We start from the raw sequence: 23,456 nt of genomic DNA, 5'->3' as shown, positions 1-23,456 counted from the left end.
CAGATGTTGATTAACCACTCAAAGCAAATGCAATTGTTTAAACCTTTGCCCTTTACTAGTAATTAAAACACACACACACACACACACACACACACACACGAGAGAGAGAGAGAGAGAGAGAGAGAGAGAGAGAGAGAGAGAGAGAGAGAGAGAATGCACATTAACCACTCAAAGCAAATGCAATTGTTTAAACCTTTGCCCTTTACTAGTAATTAAAACACACACACACACACACACACACACACACACACACACGAGAGAGAGAGAGAGAGAGAGAGAGAGAGAGAGAGAGAGAGAGGGAGAAAGTATATGCTCATTATAAATAGAAAGTAAATTAATTTGCAAGTAACTGAGAACAAGTGAATTTGAAAATGCAGTGTCTGGGGCGCCTGGGTGGCTCAGTTGGTTGAGCGTCCAACTTTGGCTCAGGTCATGATCTCACGGTTTGTGGGTTTGAGCCCCACATCGGGCTCTTTGTTGACAGCTCAGAGCCTGGAGCCTGTTTTGGATTCTGTGTCTCCCTCTCTCTCTGACCCTCCCCTTCTCAGGCTGTCTCTCTCTTTCAGAAATAAATAAAACATTTTTTAAAAATGCAGTGTCTGATGAGTTTCATAATAATGCTGCACTAAATGTATTTATGTAGCACTCTTTAAATCATGCAGTCCATCTTCTGGTAAAAGGGTAAAATAATGTATGGATACATTATTTTTGGTATTTTGAAGTAACTGGTAAATGCATGGAAAGGCCTTCACCAATTTTATCACTCTAAACCATAGGTGCTTTATTAAGAATTACAGCAATCACAGCTTCTACGTGGGTTTGTAGTATCTTAACTGTAAATAAATGGGAATACTCTATTACTGGTTGAAAATAGATTCCATCATTCTAGATATAATTAAATTTCAAAAATAAACAGGATGGATGAGAAATTTCTTAGCCTCAACCATCTTATCTTAAACAGAAGACCAAGTATTCATAAAATATCTTCACTCAGCTCAGTAGTAGAATACTATGACATGTAAGTAACAAAGGGCTTCTTAGAAGCTACAATACTATTCTTAAATTGGCAATTTCTTTCATGAATTACCTTAAACAGAAATGTGTCAAGAAATAGTGCTATTAATTTTATGATGGGTTTACTGGTTAATAATAATTAGTATTAAATATGCATTTTAGTTTTTCTCAGTTTTTCAATCTAATGAAAAAATTCATATAACATTTTCATGAGCAAATTTGCATGAGCAGAATTGGTGTCCTTACTTCTGGAATGTAAGTTCTGGAATTTCATTTTTTTAATTAAAATTTTTGTGATGTATATTTAATTTTGAAAGAGAGAGACACACAAAGGGTGAGTGGGCAGAGTGAAAGGGAGACACAGAATCTGAAGTAGGCTCCAGGCTTTGAGCTGTCATCACAAAGCCTAACACAGAGCTCAAACGCATGAATAGTGAGATCATGACTTGAGCTGAAGTTAGGTGCTTAACCAACTAAGTCACATGGATGCCCCTGTATGTTCTGATAGTTCATTTTTGATGAGAAACTAATTTGATCGTCCTCATTCATTTTCTTATACTTACTTAATTCATGAAATGTGGAAAACATGGTGGAAATTTCACACTAATATATGTTAAACTGAGTATTTTGAAAATTTGATACAATTAATGCATTAGGAGAGTGTGTAAAAATAGATAACGAAGAAAAATCCTTTCTTGATGGGCAAGTTTGAGAAGTTTTATTACTGGGAGGAAAAAAGAGGGTGGTGGTAGAGATAGCAAGAGATAAAAGAGGAAAAAAGAGTGAGATAAAGATAGAAAGAGACTTTGTATGGAGGAGGAAGCCACTATGAATTTCCCAGATAAAAAATCTACATTTCAGTGAAGCATTTAAAACTATCAAAATATTTATTACAGATAGGAGATGCCATTTCTGAGAAAAAAAACAACTGGAATAACAAACACACACATTAACATTGATTTAATCCAAACCGTTTCAAGTTATTTTTGGGTTTTAAACTTTAATAGAAAGATATTAAAATAAAAATGAAGTTAATTACATACACCAAAACTAAAGCATAACAAATGACTCTTCAGTAAAACATGATGAAAAAATAAATGTTATTCCTTTTATAGTTTTTAAAACTTTTAGAGCTTGGGATCTTAATAAATACAAGTGATTAATGAAAGACCAAAGGTACTGCTAAACCAGAGAGGAGAGGTGTTCATTTATAAAACTACCTCTAGGCACTTAGTTCACATCTAAATTACCAAATTTGTTAATCTGGTTGAAGATGAAGTTACAGGGAAGAGATTTGACAAAAACCTACCATTAAAATAATCAAATCTATATCTATCTATATATATATACACATATACATATATATGCTCCTATAAATGTTTATAAATTCATATAAACACTTGGAAAGTTCAATTAAACTCTGTGATTCCTTGTATCACTAGGAATTCTTAGGCACAAATGAAGTGCTCTTTTTGGTTGGCATAAGATTTCTCATGAAAATAGAATTATTATGTGACAACTAAATGTAGGTAAATCTAAAATAATCAGAAAGTTAAAATAGTAAATTTTATCATCTATGAGAATTTCTGGTTATTAGCAGATTTTCTGTGGACATAAATACTTGTTTGCTCATTCAAATTTAGGATATGGTTCTTAATGTAACTGAAGAGCTTTGGTACACGTTCCAAAGATCTTTGTGAACTTCATTTTGAGTATTGTTTTGAAAATTCCCTGTTTGTTCATTTCTTTTTTCTCTCATATTTAAAATGTCATTATCTCCTCTAAAGCTGGAATGCTGTATACTAGCTTTCAAAAGGTAGGGCCATCTATAGATGCCAGAACTATGGCAAGGACTGCTCTGCTGCAGGGGTGGTTTGGTGGAAACTGGAATAATGGAGAAGTAGGAAGTAAGGCCAAGTTCTCCATTAGATTTAATAGGCAGTGTCTTGGGCTCATGATCTTTTCGGGACATGTGAAAATGGAATATATCTTATCTTATGTATATTTAATACAGGTATTATTTTATGTTTTGTCGTTGTTATATTGCATATAATGAGTAACTATCAATTTATCTAAAGAAGGTCAGGTAGATTTAGGAATCCAATATTCTTTGATTTGTTAAATTCAAGCCCACATAAATGTTTCTATCCAAGACTTTTTGTTTTGATTTTGTTTTTTCTTTCTTTCTTTCTTTGTTCTTTCAGAGAGAGAGAATGAGAGAGAGAAAACAGCGGGGAGGAGCAGGGGGGTGGGGAGAGAAAGAAGCTCAAGGAGGCTCCACACTTAGCACAGAACCTGCTGCCAGGCTTCATCTCACAACCAGGAGATAATAATCTGAGCCAAAATTAAGAGTTGGAGGCGTAACCAGCTGCACCACGCATTGAGCAAATTACTCACTGTCTCTATGCTAGTGAACCTGGTGAAACTTAGAATCATAAAATATATGTATATGTGGACATTCTTACTACTATATTAATATATTTCAAAGTAATATGTAAAGAAATGTTATTTTGTTGAAAATCTTTCACAGCAAAAAAATATTGTCTGATTTATAATTAAATAAACAGAACAAATAGTTTTATGAAAATATTTTCCACCAAATAGCAGACTTATTTTAACACAGTTTACAGGTTTATAGTTTACTAAACTAACATGAAACTACACTTAAAAAATAGACCATCTAAACAGGAGAAATATTAATTTATATTTTTGTGGATTATAAAAATGTAGACACACTGCTTCAAGGGAGTATAATGGTCAGCTCTACCTTAATACCTAAGACAAAATTGCTAGGAATAAACATATACACATTAGTTTGCATACTCCATGTGGTGCACTGTAACCTCATAATATGTGGTACTATGTATGCAAAAGTTAAAATAAGTTTATGCTTTATTGACTACTATAAAAGGTTTTATTTCTTTTGTATCTCAGATAATTATGATTTCTCAAAGTCGAACAGTTGCTGGTGGGAGCCTGCCTTATTTGAATGATGGTCTTGGTCCTTGGATTCCCACAAGAAGTTGTATGTGGGGATCTGCACTGGAATAAAGACAGCCAGAAGGAAAGCAGCAAGTACAAAATGGTTTATTAGAGTGAAAGAACACTCTCAAAGTGGGAAAGGTTCCTGGAGGTGGAACTGGCCGGGCCCTAGGTTGTTTGGGGATTGGATATATGCTGCCTCTGTCTGGGCTAGGAGGAGCTGTGATGTACAGTGGGGTGGTCTCTTATGCAGGTTCCTTCCAATCCTTTGGGGGACCCCTCTAGCATATAGGGAAGGGAGGTTTTTGACTCTTCAAAGTTTGTACTGGAACCATCATAGCAGCCTTTCTCCATGGTGGGGTGGGAACAATAACTGCAAGCAGACGCATTATGGTGAGTCTAGAGGTTACCCTGGGGCAGAGGTGGAAGAGGAGATCACATGCTCCAAACCTGTGGCTCATGATCTGTCAGCTCCAAGGTCTTAAAAGCCATAGGTCAGGATGTTGTGCCCCCTGGCTTCTAATGTGTAACCTATTTATCTCCTGTTCTTGCCCACAGCTCTTGTCTGTATCTTTCCCCTTCAAGGACCTGGGACTGTGCCTCTGGGCGTTCCTTCAAATGCTCAAGTCTAGTTTCCACCTAACAGAACCAAGTTTCAGTCCACCACTGAAATTCTTATGTTAATAGCTCTTTCCATCTATTGAAAGCTGTTATATAATATTCTTTTATAAAGTCTTACAGTATTTCTTATTGGAATAAATAAAACATACTTTTGGCTTAAAAATCAAAATATTCTAAAATTTAGACAATTATCTGTGTACTTTTCCCATTTCAGTATCTAATTCTATGGTTCTCAAAGGGTAATTTATAGAAACCTGATGACCCATAAGACCCTTGCAGGAGGTTCGTGGTGTCAACATGTTTAAACTAATAATATACACTTTTTCAATGTGCTGAAAACCACAGGTAAAATGACATGCAACTTAGCACAAATAAAAGCAGTGGAAACAAGCTGTACTTAGCCATACTCATTGTATTCTGTACCACTATGTATTTTTCTTAACAAAAATGTGTCACTTAAGATGTCCTTGAAGTATAAGTAAAAAATTTTAATTTTATCAAGTATTGACCCCCTTATATTCACCTTTTTAATGTTCTGTATGGTAAAATGAAAAGTATTTATACCATATCTATTGCACTTTTAAACGGGATTGTTTTGTTAGGAAAGGTATTGTGAGATTAATTACAAACTGAGCTAAGCAATTTTTTTCAAAGAATATGATTTTTATGTAAACATTTGAGCTATCTTAATTTTTTTTGGTAAGGAAGGAAATTAATGTGTGCCAATGTGAGCTTTCCATATTCTCATTACTTAAGTTCTATGGTGGGATTGGGGATGACATTAAGAAGTAGAATTTTTAAATATTACACAATGAAATATGTCAAAATTTGAAAATTTGTTTCACTCAGTAAATCAGTAATTTCCAAATGAACAATGCACATGTGAAAAACCTATCATAAATAATACAGCCCTTCAAAGTATAATTCAACTGATGTTAAGAATTTTGCACATAATTTCATGAGGTATATGGATTTTGAGTTTCCTACTTAGTTAATTTATTTAGCAGGGTTGTTTTTTGTTTTTTGTTTTTTTATGAAGATCTATTGGCCTCATGGAAGTAACTGGAAGGTATGTCCTTCTCTTCAATTTGCTCAAAGATTTCTATGTAGAATTAATTTTATTTTCCCTTAATTGTTTCTAGGAATTTTATGGATCTTTTTAGAAAAACAGATTTGATTCTACTGGTTTTCTCTATTCTTTTGTTTTGTTTTAATAATTTATGCTTTAATATTTACTGTTTTTTTTCTTCTCCTTTCTTTGGTTTTAATTTTCTTTTTCTAGTTTTTGAAGTGATTTGAGAACTTTCTTCTTTGTTAGTATTGTAGTTAGTGCTATAAATTTCCCTCCATGTACTGAACCAGCTTTATCCCCAAGATTTAAACATGTTGTGTTTTCATTTTCATTTTCAGAATTCTTTCTAATTTCTTTTTTAATTTATTTGTTAACTGATGGATTGTTTAAAAGTATGTTTTCATTTGTGGTATTTTAGGGTCTGTTTCTGTTAACTAATTTCCCTTCTCATTAGCATATTTCTTTCTTGCTTTGCATATCTTTTGAGTTTTGATAGGATGTCAGACATTATAATTTATAACTTGGTAGGTGCTGATTATTTTTATATTCCTTTAAGTATTTTTTCATGAGTATATTTAAATATTTGTGTGGAATGCAGTTAAGTTACTTAGAAACTTTTGATCTTTCAAGATTTGTTTTTTTATTAGATTGAATCAGAATTCCTTTTATTCTGGAGCCAATTTTCCCTCATTACTGAGGCAATAGTATGCTGAGTACTTTAACCAGCGCCCCATGTTTTAGAAGGTTTTTTCCACAGGCTGTTGGGCACACAAACTATTCTGGGCCTCATGTGTGCTCCTCGGATTCTTCTGCCTGCCTTTTTTTGATGAGTCATTCCCTGGCTTAGTAAGTATCCTCAAAGGAATTTTCTGATCAATATTCAGTGAAGTGTTAAGGGTGCCATGGCAAATTTCTGGGACTCTTTCCCTGTGTAGCTTTTATCTTCTTTGGTACCTTGCTTTATGAATTCTACCTACTGTGGCCTCCACCAAGTCTTAAGTTTGTTTCCTTAACTGAGTAGGACCAGTAGACTCCATTTTGATTTCCCCTTTCCTCTGGGCACCTGGAAAGTGTGCATGTGCACAGACTAAGCTTGTGCAAACATGGGGTTGCCTTATTTGTTTCAATTGCTCAGCTATTACTCTCTTCCTTCTATTGCCTCTTTTCAAATGCTTGAAACTTGCTTCATATTGAACACCTGTTTTTAAGGAAACAGAATACAAAAACTTTATTGACATGATATATTGCACTTTGCAACTAATCCTCAAAAAAATAAAAAAGGGATGCTTGGGTGGCTTTGTCATTTAAGTGTCAGACTCGATCTCTGTTCAGGTCATGATCTCAGGGTTCATAGGATCGAGTCTCACTTCGGGCTCTGTGCTGACAACACAGAGCCTGCTTGGGATTCTGTCTCCTCCTCTCTCTCTGACTCTCCCCTGCCTGCATGCTCTCTTTCTCAAAACAAACAAACGAACAAGAAGAAAAGCTGCTTGTCCATTGTGTATTAACTGGGGAGAATACCACCCCACTTGCAGTGGATGTATTAACAAAGAGTATCTGTAATTGGCTGAAAAGCCTATTGGAATACTGTTGTTCTTTCTGTAAAAGGCCACATTTCCTTATAATTATAAATAATTATATTTTTTAATTTTTCAGGTTTGTCAGTATAATGGGCTTATAATATAAAATATTCATTAAAAATATTTTAAAGTGCATTTTAATTCTAATATGGTAGATATTAATACCTATAAACCAAATAGAATTTCTTTAAGTTTCACAGTATTTATATAAGTTAAATATTACTGTCATTAAGATTTTGGGAATTATTGATCTATTTCTTTTTTTAAAATTGTTTTTAATGTTTATTATTTATTTTTTTGAGAGGGAGAAAGAGCGCTAGTGGGGAAGGGTTACAGAGAGAGGGAGACACAGAATCCTAAAGTCAATGATTCAACAAACAGGCTGAAAATGATGTGAGACGGATATTTATGTAATTTCTCCTTCTAGCTACTCCAATGGCTTCTTGTCATTTAGGCTGAATGCATGAGATAAAGGGTGTGGTGAGAGGGTTGTATAGGGATAATATCCATCCATACCTATGCTGAAAAAACTCTAGATTCTGCATGGATTTGAGCTGTTACAGAGATTTCTACGTGACATCCAACTATACTACTGTCTATCTGTTTCTGAGATTTATGCTAAAACATATAGGGAAATCCACTCACAGAAAAATGCTCAGGGGCCTGCACAAATCCCCATACCTCTTAAAAGATCTGGCGGTAGAATATGGAACCAGGATTCTATTTGCATTCCCAGGAGCATTGCAATTTATCACTCCCGCTAGCTGTACTTCTTCAGCAAAGAAATATATAAATTTCACCTTGGAGGAATTAGCTCAGCTGCTTTTTGTGCATTTGTAATATGTGCATGTATTCTGACTCTACTATTTTATTGGTGTGAATCATGAATCAGTTCTTTACTTTATTTCTTACATCTTCCACTCAAAAAAGACCTTTAAAAGTCACCTAAAAAAGACTGTGGGTCCCTTGAGACTAGTAAATCTCTACTCCTTGTTTGATTTGTTACAATGTTAAAAATCTTTTCCTGACAAGCCTAAAGCTCTATATAGGAAATTTTTGTCCTTTTTTAAAGGTCTTCCTTCAGAATGAGGATTTAGATTGTATTTAATTTAAACTCCGGCAGAACTTGGCACCATCTAAGATTAAAAGAAAAAATGATTAGCTTCATATTAATTTCTATAATGTAATTGAATATGATAAAATCATTTCTGTTTCTGTATCTTTGGTAGAAACTATCCTAATTTATTATCTTTATCAAAAATAATTGTAGTTATTATTTATTCTTTTCCTTCCTATTACAGTCTTAGAAAGTTACACAAAGCTGCCATTTTATAAATGTTTGTTAAATGAATTAAAAAATATTTCTTATAATGGAAATATAAATATTTGACTGTAAAATTTAAATCAACTTAGGCAATAATATTTAATCCTCTAAACATAAGTTAACATGTCTATGGTAAATAGTATAGAAGAAAGTATTAAATAATTGATTACTTAATATATTTTATCTTTATTTTTTAGGTATCACACATGAATTTATCCTTGTGTGTATATATGTTTATGTGTGAGGGTGTGGAGTAGGTAGGTAAATATATGTTACTTCAATTCTCCTAAACAGAAGCTTGCTAAGAAAATGACAAGGATTAAGTATTAAAACAGTTGCATCCTTTATGTCACTAATCAAAGTATACTGTAAATAATAGATACATTTTTTATTGATTGTAAGGCTAATAAACTTAATATACTTTAACTTTATTTAAATTACCTAAATATAAGATTGAAGAGTGCATATACAAGAAGACTAGAACACTGCTCACTTCCAAAGTTTCAAAGCCTTTCTACATTTAGAATGTTTTGATTAGATTTATATCAATTTATATTTTCTAGAGAAGGACAACAAGGTATAATAAAAGCCATTTAAAAGTAATAAACTACTTGTCTCTTATGAAAAAATCTATTATTTTCTCAATCAAAAATTTACCTGAACATTATAAAGTTTTGAATAGTATATCTGCCAAAATGGTAATCTAGATTGCATAAAAAATATCCAAGACCAGTGACTTAAAAAAATACAATACACATCTGTTTCAGTGCATAGAAATGAAATAATAAATTTCCAGGTACCGTTCACAAAAAAAAGAAGTAAAAACTAGAGCAGTGAAGATATGTACACATTACATCTCACATGACTTCCCTTAAAAAAGAAAAAGATGAGTGAGGCAATGTACAAATCTCGATGACCACCAATTTATCAGAATTGATGAAAAACAAGTACAATGCACCTAAGCCAGGTGAATATAATGCAACTAACATATAAACACATAATGATATGCATATAAGAAAAAAACAAAGCCCCCAAAATAGTCTTAAACTATATATTAATGATCCAGTTTTCAACAAGGAAAATTAGACTAATTAGAAAATTAGATTTTGTATTAGTAAAAATAGAAATCACAAAAAAATGAAATACCTCTCATCAAATACTGAGAAAAAATTTTTTCTCCACCTAAATGAAGTTACCATTATATTTATAACTAAATCCAGGCCTATTTTAAAACTAGGGTGTCATTAAACTGTCCACCTGATGGCTATAGTGTCAGCCTTGTGGAACAACCAATTTGAGGACAAAATGAACCACAAAAGGAAGCCAAATTGAAAAATGGAACAAAATCTTGATAGGATTCAAGTTCCTGATTCCAGCCAATTCTAAGGCTAACCTCATCCCAGTTCTTCCTGCGGTTGATGTTTAAGAGCCAATATATTTCGTTTGCCTCTTAGATTTACATTTCCGTCACTCACAACCAAAGCAACTATTAATATAATAAGTGAAGATAAGGTCTCAGAGACTAGCTAAAAACACTATTGATATTCTTTAATGCATTTCACATAGTCTATGACTTATAGACATATTTTGTCTGTCTTTCTGAATAGCAATGATACAAATGTAGTTCCATTACTAAGCACATAGTTTTTAATTAGTTCAAAAGATGGCCTCATGACTTCTGTCATTTATATTAATAATAATATTCTTAATGTTCTCTTTCCACCAACCTTTTCTCCTTCCTTTCTTTCCTTCACACTGCAACTAGGAATACCTACAAAAAACTTCAGTTCAATCACACAATCTCTTAAATGGCCTTCGTCTATGAAAAGGATTGAAAGAGAAGAAAAAAAAGCAAGTCAAATTACCTACTATCACATTCAAAATCTCAAAAGTATATAATTAACTAGCTTATTTGACATTATTTGCCATCTATATTGGACATCATCTCTTGGATCAGTTTGTTTTCCTGGTTAACCAGGTATTCTACTCCTTCATCTATTAAAATTCTGTCTACCTTTCATACGCTAACTCAAATGAGTTTCTTTTTTTAATGTTTTTAATGTTTGTTTATTTATTTTGAGAGAGAGAGGGAGCACAAGAGAGGAAGGGGCAGAGAGAGAAAGGGAGAGCATTCCAAGCAGGTATCAGCTCTGTGAATAGTGCGGAGCCTGATGCAGGGCTTTAACTCATGAACTCTGAGATCATGACCTGAGCTGAACCCAAGAGTTGAACTCTTAACTGACTGAGCCACCCAGGTGCCCCATAATGCTTTTTCTTCTGTGATTTTTTTTTTTAGATTTGATACTAAAGTCAGTCCCATTTCCTTGGCCTTATATCTATTTAATTGTATGTTATTTGACTCATGCCAATATTACCAATCTTTTTGTTAATCATTTACATTCCTACATTTCTATATAGATCATGAGCTTTTTAAGGGCTAGAACATTGTCAGCTACATTTTCACAAATATCAAGTATTTATAAATGATTTTGGATGGGATTAATGTGCACTTATTTCTGCTTTATGCTATTCCTGTATCCAATTCAAATTGTCTTTTATAATATGCATTATAATTCCAGCTTGACTTCCCTTTAGCTCTGATTTTAGGCAACATTTTACTTATTACACCATCAAACTAAAATGAAACCTATAGAAAAATTTGGAAGTTCACAAGACAATCTTTAAAGTTTCATTTAATAATATAAGTATAACAATTTACAGTTCAAAATGTCATCCCTTTAGAAGAATGTGTGAGATGTAAGAATCCTCAGCCTTCAAAAAAAAATCTACTTTGCTTGTATAGGAGCAAAAGAAAGGCAGATAGCCATTAGAATAAATTAAAATGCTGTGCATGAACAAAATAAGGCATAAAATTCAGGCATACAGTTAAACCAGGAAATTTTAGAAGTGACTATGTGAAAGAAGACACTCAGTTTTGAATCATCCATTTTAACCACCTACCGGGGCAGAAACTTTGGGTTAGGTTAAAAAGTGAGTCTGGGAGCTCCTGGATGCCCAGTTGAGTAACTGACTCTTGATTTCAGCTCAAGTCATGATCTTACTGTTTGTGGGTTTGAGCCCCAAGTTGGGCTCTGTGGTGACAACATGGAGCCTGCTTCTGATTTTCTGTCTCCTTCTCTATCTGCCCCTCCCCTGCTTGTGCTCTATCTCTGTCTTTCAAAGTAAATAAATAAACATTAACACACACACAGTCTATTAGGCACTATTTAGCCAACAAAGCATAAAAGGGTGAGTTCTGGTGAGATTCCATGAAGTACTACTGAATGCTCAATCTAAATCATACGATAGTCTTGAAATTGGGATAACTGTTGTATGGAACACTAAAGAAGAACAGACATGTAAAAACTCACCGTTGGAAACTAATATGTCAACTATACCACAATAAAATTAATTCACTAATTAATAAAAATGAAATACAGTTGGAACTATCAGAGAGGTACATGCATTTATATGTGTTTGTGTATGTGTGTGACTAAATTTTTCACAACAATGTTAGGAATAAAAAATTTAAGTGTATAAAATTGAGTATACAGAATATTGCTAGATGACATTTTCCTAAATGTTTTTTAGTTAAACACATAGGAAGCAACTATATTATTTTATTTATAACAGCTTTTGGTCTTCTCTTATAGGACACTGGGGACTGCATTTTGCTCATATTACTTCATTAAAGACTACAGATTAGGCTATTCTACATACATTAAACTAAAACTTTAAGGTTAAATACACTCACTTTTGTAATACATGGTATCTACATAAATAATCAATAATCCACATTATGTTTATTAGTGTTTCACTAGGATACTTCAAATTGTTGTCAGAAATTATACATAAATCTTTGTCCTTTAATTCCCAGAGGTCATATTAGATGGAATATTATGGAAATTTGCTAGGCAATAATGGATAACATAAAGAATTGAATACCAGAGAGTCACCTGTCAATTTCCAATTTATATTTCAAAGGATTATTTTAATATGATTTTCAAAACCTGGGTGCAATGTATTTTTAAATGCTGCTAACAATTTTAAAATGGAATGATTCATATACATAAAATATAATGATCTTATATAATCTACCTACCTATTAGATAGTGATTATCTAATTTAATTTTCAAACTTAATGTAAAATATTATCTAATATTTACTAAAAATAGATGTTATATTTAAATAGAAAAATGCAAACTTAATCCCGGTGATAACTTCAAAGAAGTAGGAACACAATTTCATCATGTAACCTCTTGAGTCAAATGCTTTTACTGAGCTCTTTCTATCTCCCAGTGTGCTGCCTTTCCTGAAAAGTGTCTGTCCACCATTTACTCATTCATTCAGCATATATAATTTACATACTATGTGCTAGGAAGGAGTGCATATGACACAGAAGTTAAAAGGCCAGAGATGATGCTACATTCTTGTGCAGAACATAAAAAAAATTGTATAAGTACAAATACCTGAATAAGTATATTCAGACCTTGATAAAATCTGTGATGTTAGTAAAATTGGATATTTGTATCTAGAGTGACTTAAATTGCCTTTTTAGACAATTAGGATAATGAGTTTGTATTTTAATCTGAGTGCAGAGAAAACCATTGGAGGTTTTAAAGCAGAGGACCCCATGATGTAATTTATGTTGTTAAAAGGCCACTCTGATTACTCAGTGCAGGATACATTGTAGGTCCCAGAACATAAATAGCCACACATTTAGGTGGCTGGGATCTGCATGGTAGCAGCAAAGGTGGGTAAAATTGTATGAATTTGCCTGAAGTATCCTCCTTGCCAGAAACTTTTCTCCTGCTTGATGATTGACATTCAGAAAACTCCCCTAAAAGAAAGAGAGGGATCGGGTGGAATCAAGTACCTTAAATGAGAAGAGATATTTTAAGATAGGATTTCTGTTTGTAAGACAGCTTTATTTTTCCTCAGAGTTCACTATTTAGGAAAAATATTAATATGATTAATTAATTAATTAAGACAGGGGGAGAGGGAGAGACAGAGAAACCCAAGCAGGCTCCACACTGTCAGCAAGTAGCCCAAGGTGTCCTCAAACTCAAAAACTGTGAGATCATGACCCTAGCCAAAGTCAAGAGTCAGGTGCTTAACTGACTGAGCCACTCATGTAACCCTAATATGATTTCTTTATGGATGGGAATAGTGAATGTGGATTGGAGGAATGATGAAAATATAGAATGTTATTTCCACAGACCATTTTTAGAGGAAGGAATTTAACTTAATTAATAAAGATTATGGTATAAGATGAAGCCTTTTAACTCTCATATATGTTTCCATTATTTGGACCAGGTAATTTACAGAGGGATGTAAAAATAATGCAATTCAAAATGATCAGCCCTTGAATTCAACTCAAAAATTTTAATTTGTGTACTTAAATATACTAGGCAACAAAATATATCCACTAAATTTAAAAATATTCTAGTTGTATACAAAGTTTGTGTACAGACCACAATCATTCTAAATTAGAAATTAATAATAGGGATATGTCTTTTAAAAATCCTGAAATATTTGGAAACTAAATAACATGTTGTCTGGCTTGTAGAGACCTCTATCGGAAGGTCAATAGACTCCCTGTCCTCTGAGATTTGAGGGCACTACCTCATATGATTGACACATCCTTCATGAGTTCCCCTATCCTGAGCTGAAATTTACAACACGTTGCATTCCTATGCTGTTCTCAAAGAGAGTAGCCATTGCTGACTATCTTTTTCTTCAATCACTTAGGAATAGAGAAAGCAAACTCTCTCATTATGTTTTCCCCAAAAGGACACTCTACAGAACTTCTGTGGTGCCTTAGTTAGCTCTATTCTGCTTTTCCTTCTCCATTTAATAGCACCCATCTCTCTTCTTTTTGGGTTTATTCATTATAGTATTAATATTGACGAAGCAGTATCTGCTCCTTTTTGGTACATAATCACTAAGAATCTGAAATCTGAATCCCTTTTACTCAATACAGTTACATACTTATCTGAGTGCTCTTATACAATTCACTTACTCTGGTAACATCCTCTGTTACACTTGAAATTACAAACTATTAATGACTTTTAGAAGAAGGCCTCAAGAGACTTAATAACAGTACACTTTACTTCTCTGCATCTGACTTCTTTCAACTTTTCTGCAACTCTTTGTGGTAAGACATCTACCATTTTAAAGCTTCAATTCCAATTCAGTTTCTGGTACTTCTTGAAGATATCCTTAGCAATTATATTCAGTATAGGCTCTACTGCAGAAATGCCCTAACATATGAGACGTCTCTATTTCAGAGTCACTTTCAGCTAAGACAAGATTTTGACCTCTAATACATCAATTCCTATCTTTTTATTTTGGATTACACAATAACTCATAGCCCATTCTTCAGAATGGTATGAATGGTCTATACATTAAGAAGAAAATACATACATTAAGAAGAAAATCTCAGAACATCCATATTCTTAAAGATTTATATACTATCAATGATGCCTGATTTCTCCCTAAAATGTAAAGAATGAAAATTCAATCTCAATCTCAAAATGATTTTCAGTAGTTACCACTGAATATGAGGTAATGTTAAGAAAGTAGTCTTATATTAATAGCCTGTATTGTTTCTTTGAATAACACGCCTAATAAAGATGCATACAGGATTATTGCCTTAATTGTCTAGATAATTACTGGGTTCAAAGATGCAGACTGTGCTGCACATAAACTCATAACCACTTCAAGTCTATCCACCAAATGCAATTTAGAATGGTATTTTGGGTGATTCTCATCTTTGATGAGAAAAATGTCTAGACTCCCTTATTATACTTTTCTGTGAAGCCTGGTGCTTCTACGATCACTTCACATTCAAGGGGAGACAAAAGAAAAGATTTGGGACAAAGCATAGTATCTTTCATTCCAATGTAGGTATAAGAGACATGAATATCGAGCAATTTACATAATCTTTCTCTCCAATGTCTCTTTCTCTATTCCTTTTGCCCTATGACTTTGTAGTTTTTCCTTAAGAGGAGACATTTTCCCGCCCATTGAATTTCACTGAGGCTTTTCATTTCCTTTGACCAGTAAAATAATGAAGAGATGGAAGTGAGAGTGTTCAAGTTTCATCCCCATACCTCAAGAATCATTGCATCTTTTTTCCTCTTGTCTTGCATTTTTTCTCTCCTGGCAAAAAGGATATGTCCAAACTAGCTTTCACTGATTCAAAAGGTTGAGAAATACCTGGAAAGTAATCATGTAAGTCTGGATCTGCTAACTACCACTTATACTAAGATCACTTATTTGCTTAAATGAGAAGCAAATATTTATTTCTTTATACCACTGAGATTCTGTGGCTGTTTTTTAATCAGCAACATTGTGGTAATAGTTAATTGAACTGATTGAGCTAACTACTCAAAACCAGTCAAAGAAAATAGCCTCTTTTAATTGATTCTCATACAATACTCACAAAAAGCATTTATGGGTATATATCAGATCTTACTGAAGGTTTGGGGACAATATACTATGTATGTACATGGATTCCTTAATTCTGAAAATATGTCATCCTTCAGCCATCTTGCCACTAGGAAGTTGTCTTTATTCATTTCCCTAGATTTTTACTTCCTAATATGGCTCTATCAAACAAGAATTAATCTGCCTTTATATTCTCTAACCCTCTGTGGCTTCCAGCTCTATTTCATCATGTAGATGAGTTAATTTCCCCCTTCTACTCCTCAGCTCTGGGTTTATTTTTGCATATAGAAAGGATCTTTAATGGGATTTGCTGAGCAGAATCACTTAATCAGTGTCTTATCACTTCATATCTAAAAGAACTAGCAAAGTTTAGAAATACAAATCTTTCTTCTATCCCTTCCTAGGTTCCGGTAGATGAATGTAAGCAAAAGCCATATTTATTTTTCTACTGATACAAAACTATGTATTGCCCTTATAAGGAAGAAACATCTATAATCATATTTCATCATAACTATAAATTGTTCATTCTACAACTTTAATTTGTATAATACTGATGTTTATATGAACATTGTACATATACACACTAACACAACTGATCCATATTTACCAACTTATTATTGAAAAATTGCAAGCAGCAAGGACCTACCTAATTGTATTAAATAATTGCCATTATATTATTTGAGAGATGAAAATTTGGGGCGCCTGGGTGGCTTAGTCGGTTAAGCGTCCGACTTTCTCTTAGGTCATGATCTCGCGGTTCGTGGGTTCGAGCCCCGCATCGGGCTCTGTGCTGACTGCCAGCTCGGAGCCTGGAGCCTGTTTCAGTCTGTGACTCCCTCTTTCTCTGACCCTCCCCTGTTCACGCTGTCTCTCTCTCTCCTAGAAATAAATAAAAAAACGTTAAAAAAAAAAAGAAAATTATACATGTAATTATTGTAAAAGAAAATTATTGTGAAAGAAAGTTTTTTGCTAAAATAATGTCTTATTATTAATTCATGTTAACCAAAAAATGCCAAAAGTGATAGGTAAAGTTAGAGAAACATTAGAAGAGTATATATGTCTGGGGCTCAGTAAACAACTATGATTGGATTATTAGTTTGGTCTTGATTAGTGGGTGAATAATTGGTCAGATTTGATTTTGTAAAAAATCATTTAGCAGCAATATGAAAACTAATTCAGAGAGGATATAGGAAGACTCTGCATGTCTTAAATATTTATCTAAAAAATAAGGATGGTTGTTGCAATGAAAATTGAAAAACATATTAGTCACATTAGCAAGCAAAATTTATGGGACTTGAATATAGATTGGGTGTTACTTGTGAGGAAGAGAGACTAGAATAAGAGAGGTCTATAGTTCATGAGCTAATGAACTGATTGTGATGATTTCTGTCTTTCCAATGGATTCAAACTATATTCAATGCTTTTTGATCCCTCTGCAGCTGATAAGAAATATAAGCTACTACAAACCAACCTGTATTTTTTTTCAGCTTGTATTCATTTTAACAAAGTATCTCTAATCTTTCAAGAAGAACTTAGAGGCATTAATTTTCTTTCTCTGTCAGATATGCTTTTAATAATGACTTTTGAAACTCTAAATTCATGTGTGCAAGTGGGCAGTATAGTTAGCATATTAGATCACTTATTCTTGATTGGGTAAATGCCATAGTCTCTCTCATCAAAATGGGCACTGTTATACTTGACAACAGTGGGATTTCCTAGAGATACTAAATATCTTCTGAAGCATCAACAAATATAAGATGGGTAGAATCAGTGGCTGGTGACTCATACATTTTTTCTACAATGTGCTGACTCCCCTTAGCTACCAGAGTTACTTTTTAAGAATTTTTCATTAAACTAGTGCTGAGGAAAAAAAATTCTATCTCTGCTGAACTGTTAGATTTACACCTTGAGAGTTGTCAGTGGTCAAAGAACAAAACCTGCCTGAGATTGAAACCAACATTCAGAAAAAAATCAGTGAAAGAGAAAGGAGAGAGTGATTTCTGATGTCATTCCTGTGCGTGGTTGGACACAATCTTGATGTAATACATGATTTTGGAGTCAATGAATTCCCTTTTACCCCAGAACTAATTTCAGTTGGGTTTCTGAGTTCAACCAATAGTCATGTTGAATGCTATATTGTACAAATGATAGACAATTTTTAAAAGAGAGGTCATTTGTGTAAAAAGCATAATATACTTCATTATTTGCTGGGCACACCTTTAATTTCTTAATCAAACTGCAACCATAATTTTGAGTTTTTACTAAAATGGTTAACTAGTATCTTTTACTACTATCCAATCTGTGCTGATGCTTAAAGAAGAATATATTCTACTTACCAAATTAAAGATTTTGTAGTATGTTTCAAATATATAAATGTTTGCCAAATCAATATATGCTAATACCTCAAGTATTTAAAAATGCATTAAGGTTCTTCTATGGTATCATTACCCTATTTTCCATATGTCTAAAAGCTCTTGGATATAGAACTTTAAGTATCACTACTTGTGCTTGGTATTTATATAGCTGTATTTTAGGAAACTTGATAAAAATTAGAATAAAATGTAGGATTTATAGCTACTCTACAGAGCAAAATTCCAGTCAATATAATCATTTCTCATTATAAGCCAGGGAATAAAGCCAAGACCTACAGTGAACAATAGGTTTAGAATCAAGCTATTGAGTCAATAGAAAAAATTCAAAGTATTTTATTTGTGTGATCTAAAAGAACTGTTGGAATTATAAAGTAATATACAGATAATGATTACTCCATTATGATTTCAATCTAAACATAATGCTCTTTGGAGTGAAGCTTAAGCTCTAGCTACATCAAAGCAACAATTGAGGATCAAAAAGAGAAAGTCTGAAATACTTAAAGGACATTTTTATATTTTAAGGTTACATTTTCCAAATAATTTAAAATAAATATATTTATTGTGATAATTGTAAACAAATATATTTGTTACATAAATAAATACATTAGTATTTCATTTTGTGAAATACATTGCAAATGCCAATAGCAGTCTTTCAGTGATATTTCCATCACTTTCATAGGATGAACTTAATTAAACACACACATACACACAGAGGGAGGGAGGGGGACAGAAAGAGAGAGAGAATAGCATTCATTAAGCATGAAAAAAATAGTTGTGTAATGTTTTTGAATATTTTTTAAAACATTCTATATTGTCATGCTCATAAATAAAAAAAGAAAAAGATCCTCTAATTATAAGTTACAAAAGTATTATTCAGTTTGAATTTTTCTTTTAGAAATATTAAATATTTATTTACTTCAAATCTCCCAATTCAGGATGACTAAAAGATTACTAGAATGTTTGAAGGAATCCAACTGTGTCAAGCCTCATGACTTTATTTATAGCTCTGCACAGTAATTAAATCTCTACCATTATATAGTCAGATCCTTAACAGAAGCATCCTATCTTATTGAGATAACATTGTAATTCCTATCATTCTGTTTAAAATTATTAGATAATGATCTTATCACTTGGCAGATGGTTGTAATGTCTTTACCATACTTGTAGTAACGACAAAGAGTGGAACAAATATCCGCACTTGTTTCTAACAGTCTGCAATTTAGTTGCCAGTGAAAGGAACTGGGCGGATACTCTACCCCTACTCTATTTGGCACTTAGTTCTTTTAAAATGTAAATTAATTAACAACACTAAAAATCAAGCTGTGTCGCAAAACAAGATGCATTTCTGTTTCTCTCCAAAAGTCAGAATTTTGGAGGAGGTGAGGGAGAGGATTCACATTTCCAGAGAGTAAAAATGCACTTGAGCAGAGTGGCAGTTAGTTACCTGTCTACACAATGCATCATTTTTTTTTTCATTTCTTATATCTTTTCATTTGCTAATTTGTATGATGGAATGTCCTTTACAGTTCTTTGAGTATCTCTATTTCATAATAACTCAAACAAGCCATACTAAACAACTTCTTAAATAAAATAATAAAAATGTGATATAATATGGAAAAGTAACAGACTAGCTCTTTGAATCACAAAGGTAAAGTCGACACCTAAGTTTCATGAGTTTCGAATAAGACAAACTAATTTGGAGGATAGACTGTTTTCATGGAGAGCAGGAGATTATCATGAAATAAACGATATTCATAAACTTAAATGATCAAAAGTGGATAATTGACAACTGCCATGTCTGCTTCTGTGAACAGAAAGAATTGTAGTTTTCCTTTCTAATACAGGATATTATATTATATATATGAAACCTTGGTTCTTAGATATGAAATACTATTAAAGCTCTCATTGGTGGAATTCAAAGAATACTTTAATTTCAGTCAGAATATGTGTATTATGCAATTAAGTAGCAGCACAATTTTTGTACAAGTTTTACTTAGTATTTTAGAGTTTTATGTGGTAACTACAAGAAAGCATATAATCCTATTACTGCATTGTTACACCATATGATAATTGTTTAGAAAGGGCTTGTAATTGATAAAATGTGTGGAAAATAATTTCTTTTTTTATTACCTTCAATTATTATTGCACTCAAGGATTTTGGTGTACGTATGAAATGGAAACATTATATAAGAAAACAATAGGGATGCTTGGCTGCCTCCAGTCAGTACAGCGTGCAACTCTTGATCTCGAGGTCATGATTTTAAGCTCCATATTACATGTAGATCTTACTTAAAAAAATAAAAATGAAAAAAACAGATAAGTTGAGAGCTTCTGTCAATTATTGGAATAAACACTGTACCAAAGCACTACAAATTTGTTTTTTTTACATTTTTGTAATTCTTATTAGGTCATATTAATGAGTATCAATCTTTAGATATAAAATCTCCACCAACGTATTTTATTACTTTTCCATCTAATAGTTGTCTCCTGAATATCCTATTACTAGTCCAATGTTTTTCACACTTATTAAAATTTAAAATAATTTTACATAATTTGTAGAGTTTTTAAAATCTAAGGTGTCAGGGTATGTAACCTTAAAAAGGTCAACCATGTAGATATTCTTATGAGTATCTATTCTCATCAGATTGCTGATGATATACAATCATCAGATTGCTTTTGGGTATAAATTAGTGCAATTATTCTGGAAAGTGATTTATCAGAATTGAATTCCTTATAGATATCCACACATTTGAATAAAATAATTCCAGTTTGAGGAAACTATCTATAGATTTTTTTGGCCATATGCTAAGCAAATTATGCATATCATTTTATAATAGAAAGCAATTGGAAAAATAATAGTAAATAATTGCTGAGAAATGAAACATCTAGTAGGTATTATGCATCTAGTATAAAATAAAAGGGATGGACTTATATAGAAATATGTGTAAATTAAATATGGAAGATTTGGGGAGAAGTTCCTTATTGTTTGACCCATTAAACCCTATTCATGAATCAAAATCACACACACACACACACACACACACACACACACACTGGCTCTTGGGGTGCCTGGGTGGCTCAGTCAGTTAAGCATCCAACTCTTGAATTCAGCTCAGGTCATGATCTCATTGTTTGTGAGTTCACGCCCCACATCAGGCTCTGCACTGACAGCTTGGAGTTTGCTTGGGATTTTCTCTCTCTGTCTCTCTTCTGTCCCTTTCCCACCTGCACACTCTCTTTCTCTCAAAATAAAACAATTAAACTTAAAAAAAATGGCTCTTAACTTTTCTGTTGCCAGATACAGTCTTCATCCTTCCACTGATTGTCTCCGTATTTTTTGATGAAAGACTTGGAACTCAGAGAAACATTTTACTTACTGATTACTCGTTTATAATAAGAGAATGGAACTCAGATGGAAAACATAAATAGGACAAGCCATGGGGAAAGAGTGAAGAGCTTTCATACCCTTTTTGAGCAGGCCACTGGTAAATATCAGGAAAAAAGACATTAAAACAAAATCACTCAAGGGAATATAGTAGCCACATAATTTTTCTCCTCTAGTACCAAACATGAAAGCAGAACAAAAGTTAGACCTGTTTTCTTTATATAAAACCAGTAATCCTGGGGCGCCTGGGTGGCTCAGTCAATTAAGCGACCGACTTCAGCTCAGGTCATGATCTCACATTTCGTGGGTTCAAACCCCACGTCCCGCACTGTGCTGACAGCTAGCTCAGAGCCTGGAGCCTGTTTCAGATGCTGGATCTCCCTCTCTCTCTGACCCTCCCCTGCTCATGCTATCTCTCTCTCTCTCTCAGAAATTAAAAAAAAAAAAATTAAAAAACCTAGTAATCTTGAATTCCTTTCCTTTGTCAGCACTTTGGTTTTATTAGCCATACAAATATTGCTTTACTTCAGAGTTTACTAATAAATATGGACTAGAGGCTCAGGCTGTGTGTCTCCAATTAGCAGTCATCCCAGAAAACATTACTCGGGAAATTTTATTTACTCAGATTTTTTATATAGTGTAGTGATTAAAATCTTTTATGATAAAGCTGAAGACAATGAAATTCCTTACATCACAGGACTAGAAAATAAACATAAGGGCAGATTTATGGAGGGACCTTGTCAGGTTTATATTTGTATAATATCTTATAAAAATTCTCTTCTTTTTTTGTGATAATTACCTCAGTGTTATTGTGAGGAAATTTTACAGATACTCAAACTCTAAAAGTTTAATGGTATTTCCTATGCATTGTAGTGATCCATCATCCATCAGTTCTAATAATTGTCATGTAAAAGTCCTTTCAATTTTCTGTATGTAGGTCATTTACATGTTTCTAAATTTCTTCATTTTCCAAAATATTTTCATTAATTTGTCTTTCTCCTTTTTTACGTAGTGGGTTATTAATAAAATCATGGACTCTAGCTAAAAATGTCTTTAATTTAGTGTTAAAAGTGTGTGTTTTCTATATCAAATAGTGGCAAAATCATCGCAGATTCAATGGCTGCATACCCTGTTGGCACATATATTTTATTCAACTCCTCTGCACACACAGAAAAGTCATTGAAATTCCTGTGCAGAAATTATCAAACTAAAAAGAAAGAAAGACTAAGACTCGTAGAACAACTGGACTCAGTTTTGAGACCTACCCCTATTTCCTTGATACTCATGGATCTTTGAGGTTTCTTTCTTTTTTTTTTTTTTTAATATTTTTATTTATTTCTAGGAGAGAGAGACAGCGTGAGCAGAGGAGGGTCAGAGAGAGAGGGAGATACAGGCTCTGAAATAGGCTCCAGGCTCTGAGCTGGCAGTCAGCACAGAGCCCCCGAGTGGGGCTCGAACCACGAACTGCGAGATCATGACCTAACCGAAAGTCGGACGCTCAACCGACTAAGCCACCCAGGCGTCCCTGAGGTTTCTTTCTTTCTCTGTAATATGAGTATTTTAACTTTAGAGTCAAATTGTAAACTATAATTCTAGCAGCCAATTTATGAAAAAGTTTAGAAATAGTTGAAGGTAGAAATTTACAAGTAACTAA

Source organism: Hyaena hyaena, unplaced genomic scaffold (genome assembly GCF_003009895.1).
Source record: "Hyaena hyaena isolate Hyena2069 unplaced genomic scaffold, ASM300989v1 scaffold_1576, whole genome shotgun sequence".
Classification (NCBI taxonomy): Eukaryota; Metazoa; Chordata; class Mammalia; order Carnivora; family Hyaenidae; genus Hyaena; species Hyaena hyaena.
The sequence above is the reverse complement of the archived record's forward strand: the minus strand, read 5'-3'. Positions refer to the sequence as shown.